Below are 7,632 nucleotides of genomic sequence, written 5' to 3'. Positions count from 1 at the left end.
AGAATTCGCCAAGCGTTGGATTGTTCACCCACTAATAGGGAACGTGAGCTGGGTTTAGACCGTCGTGAGACAGGTTAGTTTTACCCTACTGATGACTGTGTCGTTGCGATAGTAATCCTGCTCAGTACGAGAGGAACCGCAGGTTCGGACATTTGGTTCACGCACTCGGCCGAGCGGCCGGTGGTGCGAAGCTACCATCCGTGGGATTAAGCCTGAACGCCTCTAAGGCCGAATCCCGTCTAGCCATTGTGGCAACGATATCGCTAAGGAGTCCCGAGGGTCGAAAGGCTCGAAAATACGTGACTTTACTAGGCGCGGTCGACCCACGTGGCGCCGCGCCGTACGGGCCCAACTTGTTTGCCGGACGGGGCACTCGGGCGGCGCTGTCTGGGATCTGTTCCCGGCGCCGCCCTGCCCCTACCGGTCGACCATGGGTGTCTATAGTTCGATGTCGGGACTCGGAATCGTCTGTAGACGACTTAGGTACCGGGCGGGGTGTTGTACTCGGTAGAGCAGTTGCCACGCTGCGATCTGTTGAGACTCAGCCCTAGCTTGGGGGATTCGTCTTGTCGCGAGACGAGACCCCCGGGGCTGGGCGTCAACAGGCGCACGTGTGTGCCTTTGTTTCTGTCCGTCGCATCTCTTGGCGTATCGGTCCGGCCGGGCGCGCCGCACCCAGGGCGCTGCAGTGGGTGCGGCGGACGGCGGCGTATCGGTTGGCGGGCCCCTTGCCGCCGGCGCGGGCGCTGCGATGGGTGCCGCCTCCGTGCGCGCGGGGGAGGCGGCGCCGGCCGGGCGCGTTGTGTTCTGCCGCGCTACAGCGTATCGCTTTGCCGGCCGGCGATGGGTGCCGTGATGGGTGCCGGACGGTCGATGTCGGCCCACCGGCCGGCGCGACGCGTGGAGGCGGCGTCGGCGGGCGGCGCCCGGCGGTCGACGGTTCGTTTTCGCCGTCCCCCCCGGCGTGTGGTAACACAGCGTCCACCGCCGTACGGTGAACTACAATACCCCTATACACTATGGATGTGAAATAAAATATAATAACACATGATGCTCCGCAAGAAAATAGACTTGGGATAGGGTGTGTCGTTGGCAAGTCCCCGGGGCGGCTAGTGTGGGTGGTGATAAGTCCGTAGGGGTGAGGGGCGAGGTATCACGACGCACTCGCGCGCGCCCCCTCGTACCGACGACATGACTGTCCACAGTAAACATTCGACACCTCCATCTACAGGGATCCGACGAACTACGCCAACCATGCTGGCAAAACAGTATCGCCATCTATGCGAATCTGACAACACTAGGTCCGCCATGTCGAGCGCACCACAAAACATACCGCCATCTGTAGGTCTCCCTCAGCATGAGCTCCTGCAACGACGATACCGCCATCTATGGGACGCCAAGCCGACTAAGACATCGATGGGCCCACAGTGCCCATCTTTCGACGCCACCCACAAAGCATGCAGCCTGTGTCGACCACAGCACCCAAACGCCAGTGCCTCTGCCGCACGAAGTCGTGGACCGGCAATCACACCACCCGCACCCGCTCGTGCCCCACCCCAACCGCCAAACTCGCAACGCCAGCGGATGAACGGCGGAAGTTTCCCGCAGTCGTAATGTGCAATCCACACCTATAACTTGCGTTTCATGAAGAGTTATGTCCAATATGCGACATTCCCGCTGTCCCTATACATGAGCTGCGAGCTGTACCACGTACAAGCTACAGACGCGATCGCATTGCTCACTGTACGGATTCCCATGCCGAGCGATCAGCTAGGAAGCGCCCCATCCACGTCGGTACCCTTGGGCGTTGCACTCGCAGTCGCAAAAACGTTGGGCAAATATATTTCTCCGATGCTGAGCGATCAGCTAGGAAGCGCCCCATCCATGTCGGTACTCGTACGCGTCGCACTCGCAGTCGCAAAAAACGCTGGGCAAATATATTTCTCGGAAGAGTAATGACAGTCCGAGCCTCCTGCGTGGGAAGAGTCTTTCTAGGCCCTGACCCACGGGAAGCGTGTAGCTTCCCCCATCCCGGACATTTCACGTCGTCACACTACCGGTATTGACTAATAGACTGATTGCTGATAATCATTAGCCACACACTGGGGGGAAACGGCCGACAGGGGCGGCAACATAGTGGAGCCGCAGTGTCACTAATGTACAGAGATAGAACAGTTTCGACTGGAACCAGAGTAACCGTATACACGGCACTGATTAGTAATAGATGCAGAGCCATCAGAATACAGATAATATATACAACCGTCCCTATACATGCTGAAAGACTCTGCACACAATGAGAACCACACGTCAGCCAGACACTATCACACACTACTCTCTGCCTCTAACAGGCACACACACAATATCTAACCACCAGCATGGAAGAACATCCGGTGCATCCTCTCCGCCACATTACACAATCCACACTATCATAACCAGACCGGGAGGTCCACCCAGAAAACAGAATATCCCACCCTTCCGACATCCGCCATTGCTCAGCTAAGCCACGAACACCCACACATGTCCTACACAGGGGTGCACCCAACATCACAATACTGCCTCCTGTCACAGTACACAAACAATGGCAGGAATGAAAGACACAGATCTGCCACAACCTTGGAATCGGAGCGCCGCCTGTCATGAGCCACAAGTGCATCCTGACGTGACAAATCGGATGATCCCGCAGGCATGCACTTACGATAATCACTATCAACGAACCTGCCGCCCCCTCCCCCCCCAAAATACACCTTTCCCTACAACGTGTACCTTAACCTAAGCTATATTGTACCTTAACCTAAGCGATATTGTACCTTAACCTAAGGTATATCGTACCTTAACCTAACCTACATTGCGCCTTCACCTAACCTACGTTGTACCTTAACCTAACCTACGTTGTACCTTAACCTAACCTACGTTGTACCTTAACCTAACCTACGTTGTACCTTAACCTAACCTACGTTGTACCTTAACCTAACCTACGTTGTACCTTAACCTAACCTACGTTGTACCTTAACCTAACCTACGTTGTACCTTAACCTAACCTACGTTGTGCCTTAACCTAACCTACGTTGTGCCTTAACCTAACCTACGTTGTGCCTTAACCTAACCTACGTTGTGCCTTAACCTAACCCACGTTGTGCCTTAACCTAACCTACGTTGTGCCTTAACCTAACCTACGTTGTGCCTTAACCTAACCTACGTTGTGCCTTAACCTAACCTATGTTGTGCCTTAACCTAACCTATGTTGTGCCTTAACCTAACCTATGTTGTGCCTTAACCTAACCTATGTTGTGCCTTAACCTAACCTATGTTGTGCCTTAACCTAACCTATGTTGTGCCTTAACCTAACCTATGTTGTGCCTTAACCTAACCTATGTTGTGCCTTAACCTAACCTATGTTGTGCCTTAACCTAACCTATGTTGTGCCTTAACCTAACCTATGTTGTGCCTTAACCTAACCTATGTTGTGCCTTAACCTAACCTATGTTGTGCCTTAACCTAACCTATGTTGTGCCTTAACCTAACCTATGTTGTGCCTTAACCTAACCTATGTTGTGCCTTAACCTAACCTATGTTGTGCCTTAACCTAACCTATGTTGTGCCTTAACCTAACCTATGTTGTGCCTTAACCTAACCTATGTTGTGCCTTAACCTAACCTATGTTGTGCCTTAACCTAACCTACGTTGTGCCTTAACCTAACCTACGTTGTGCCTTAACCTAACCCATATTGTACCTTAACCTAACCCATATTGTACCTTAACCTAACCCATATTGTACCTTAACCTAACCCATATTGTACCTTAACCTAACCCATATTGTACCTTAACGTAACCTAATTTGTGCCTTAACGTAACCTAATTTGTGCCTTAACGTAACCTAATTTGTGCCTTAACGTAACCTAATTTGTGCCTTAACGTAACCTAATTTGTGCCTTAACGTAACCTAATTTGTGCCTTAACGTAACCTAATTTGTGCCTTAACGTAACCTAATTTGTGCCTTAACGTAACCTAATTTGTGCCTTAACGTAACCTAATTTGTGCCTTAACGTAACCTAATTTGTGCCTTAACGTAACCTAATTTGTGCCTTAACGTAACCTAATTTGTGCCTTAACGTAACCTAATTTGTGCCTTAACGTAACCTAATTTGTGCCTTAACGTAACCCATGTTGTGCCTTAACGTAACCCATGTTGTGCCTTAACGTAACCCAATTTGTGCCTTAACGTAACCCATGTTGTGCCTTAACCTAACCTATATTGTGCCTCAACCTAACCTATATTGCGCCTTAACCTGACGCACGTTGTCGCTGAACCTGCTCTGTAATTGTTATGCAACTCGTTAAATTAGTGTAGTGTTGCCTAACCGCAACCCTCGCAATATAGTTCGCTATTCGCACTGCCCGGTCCCCTGTGTATCGCGTCATGTTAAACACCTTGCAGGTGTTGCTGACTTTCCACATGCTCCTGCTATACACTGTAATGTGGATAGCAGCAGGACGTACATGCCCCCCCCCCCCTTCCCCCCTGCCTTCGCAAGCTGGTCGTTGAGAAGTTTGCATGTTCAATGCCCTTCGCATGCCGACGTACTCAGCCTACGTTGTGGTACGGCCTGTCACCTGTCCGCCGATGTACGCAAAACCCACAAACTGTACTGCACATTGGTCCGTATGTACTGAATGATACATCGTGGCACATGTGTGACCGTACGACGACTGCGCCTAGCAACGGCAGACCATACAGTCCAAATATTGTGCACGCAGCTACGTGTCGTCTCCCTATAAGAGCTGGATTGCAGTGTGGTACGCCATTCAGACGTGTGGGAGGAACGGACGCCCTGGATGGCGATCAGCATGAGCAGTCTGTTGATGTAGTGGAGCGTGTATTCGGACGTAGTCGTCTCTTCTCACACACCGTGATAGCATGTTGCACCGCGTTCCACATCTGCGACATCCTGCAGAGGCCGGCTGACAGTCGTTCGCGCAATGGACACCGCATACGTACGGGGGCTACCTTCCACGTGTTCTCGAGGCGTGCACATGTTGTTGCGTCTATGTGGGCAGACGTAGTGTGTTGTGACACCTGACACAGGCATGCAATACTCGTTGCAAATGGCGATGGACGTCTACGTTTGCTGGTGACGTTACGCAAATGAACAACAGGTAACCCGTTGTGGTGCGGTTGTTCTCGCTAGAGGTGAATCAGTGTTGGCGACGATCGGTCGAGCTATTAACCGGTTGTTTCAGGGATACCCACCATGCCCACGAACGTGAAAGGGGACCCACCATGCCCACGAACGCGAAAGGGGATCTGGGTGTGAGGCGATACGCGGCGGTGGCTGGGTGGGACCGTCCCCGGCCGGTGAGGGGGGGCCGCCCGGCGTGCTGGCAGCGCGGTGCGTGGGCGCACGCGCTACAGCCGGCTGGTGGGGGCGGCCAGTGGCAGGCGCGCCGGCCGACGGACGCGGCAGGCGGCGCAGCTGCGCGCCGGCGCCCCCTGCTCGCGGCGCCTTGCGGCCAAAGTAGGTCCTCGCGGGCCCGGTGCGAAGCGCGGTGGCCATCTGCAGTGTGCTGGTCCGATTGAGGACTGTGTGCGCTGAGGATGCGCCGCCGCCCGGCGCTCGGCGCCGCGACGCCGTCTGCTGCTCGGTCGCCCCAGCGGTTCTCGCAGGTGGTTTGTATCGCAGCTGTGCGGACGTGTTGGCGCGTGCGCTGTGCTGGGAGAGTTCGCTTCGGCACCCAAGTGGGGCTTTTGTCCTTCTGTGGCGCTGGCGTTGGAGCTGCCGGTCACCGTAGGTGGCGCGTGTTGTCTCCCGCCGGCAATGCCACGACAGCACGCTCCCGGGCCTCTGTCGGCAGCGGCAAGCTCAGTTGGGAGCACGGGTGGTCGCACCTAAAGCGTCTACTCGCCTAACTCCGGGCGATTGCGCCTCTCTCGAACCCGACCAAGTACTTAGGACGGCGCTGCGCGCCGCCGGGACCTGAGAGGGTTTCGAGGTGTGTTGTGCAGGGGAGCTCAGCCTCCTCCTGTTTGCAGAATAATTGAGCGGACGCTTGCGTGTTCGCGCGGGCCCCCGGGACACACTCCCGGGCGGCCGGCTGCTCAGCTCTAGTTGACGCAGCTCCCTGGTTGATCCTGCCAGTAGTCATATGCTTGTCTCAAAGATTAAGCCATGCATGTCTCAGTACAAGCCGCATTAAGGTGAAACCGCGAATGGCTCATTAAATCAGTTATGGTTCCTTAGATCGTACCCACGTTACTTGGATAACTGTGGTAATTCTAGAGCTAATACATGCAAACAGAGTCCCGACCAGAGATGGAAGGGACGCTTTTATTAGATCAAAACCAATCGGTCGGCTCGTCCGGTCCGTTTGCCTTGGTGACTCTGAATAACTTTGGGCTGATCGCACGGTCCTCGTACCGGCGACGCATCTTTCAAATGTCTGCCTTATCAACTGTCGATGGTAGGTTCTGCGCCTACCATGGTTGTAACGGGTAACGGGGAATCAGGGTTCGATTCCGGAGAGGGAGCCTGAGAAACGGCTACCACATCCAAGGAAGGCAGCAGGCGCGCAAATTACCCACTCCCGGCACGGGGAGGTAGTGACGAAAAATAACGATACGGGACTCATCCGAGGCCCCGTAATCGGAATGAGTACACTTTAAATCCTTTAACGAGTATCTATTGGAGGGCAAGTCTGGTGCCAGCAGCCGCGGTAATTCCAGCTCCAATAGCGTATATTAAAGTTGTTGCGGTTAAAAAGCTCGTAGTTGGATTTGTGTCCCACGCTGTTGGTTCACCGCCCGTCGGTGTTTAACTGGCATGTATCGTGGGACGTCCTGCCGGTGGGGCGAGCCGAAGGCGTGCGACCGCCTCGTGCGTGCTCGTGCGTCCCGAGGCGGACCCCGTTGAAATCCTACCAGGGTGCTCTTTATTGAGTGTCTCGGTGGGCCGGCACGTTTACTTTGAACAAATTAGAGTGCTTAAAGCAGGCAAGCCCGCCTGAATACTGTGTGCATGGAATAATGGAATAGGACCTCGGTTCTATTTTGTTGGTTTTCGGAACCCGAGGTAATGATTAATAGGGACAGGCGGGGGCATTCGTATTGCGACGTTAGAGGTGAAATTCTTGGATCGTCGCAAGACGAACAGAAGCGAAAGCATTTGCCAAGTATGTTTTCATTAATCAAGAACGAAAGTTAGAGGTTCGAAGGCGATCAGATACCGCCCTAGTTCTAACCATAAACGATGCCAGCCAGCGATCCGCCGCAGTTCCTCCGATGACTCGGCGGGCAGCCTCCGGGAAACCAAAGCTTTTGGGTTCCGGGGGAAGTATGGTTGCAAAGCTGAAACTTAAAGGAATTGACGGAAGGGCACCACCAGGAGTGGAGCCTGCGGCTTAATTTGACTCAACACGGGAAACCTCACCAGGCCCGGACACCGGAAGGATTGACAGATTGATAGCTCTTTCTTGATTCGGTGGGTGGTGGTGCATGGCCGTTCTTAGTTGGTGGAGCGATTTGTCTGGTTAATTCCGATAACGAACGAGACTCTAGCCTGCTAACTAGTCGCGTGACATCCTTCGTGCTGTCAGCGATTACTTTTCTTCTTAGAGGGACAGGCGGCTTCTAGCCGCAC

General features: G+C 53.8%; 1 non-coding gene across 1 annotated transcript in view; it reads left to right on the top strand.

The window, feature by feature from the left end:
- Nucleotides 1-6,115: 6,115 nt before the first annotated feature.
- LOC126434036 (small subunit ribosomal RNA) overlaps nucleotides 6,116-7,632 on the top strand; it is a 1,909-nt gene continuing 392 nt past the window's right edge. The window contains exon 1 of the ribosomal RNA XR_007578930.1: nucleotides 6,116-7,632. This exon is cut by the window's right edge and continues 392 nt beyond it. This is a non-coding gene — a ribosomal RNA (small subunit ribosomal RNA).

This window comes from Schistocerca serialis, unplaced genomic scaffold, assembly GCF_023864345.2.
Source record: "Schistocerca serialis cubense isolate TAMUIC-IGC-003099 unplaced genomic scaffold, iqSchSeri2.2 HiC_scaffold_118, whole genome shotgun sequence".
NCBI lineage: Eukaryota > Metazoa > Arthropoda > Insecta > Orthoptera > Acrididae > Schistocerca > Schistocerca serialis.
This window is presented reverse-complemented; position numbering and strand designations above follow the sequence as displayed.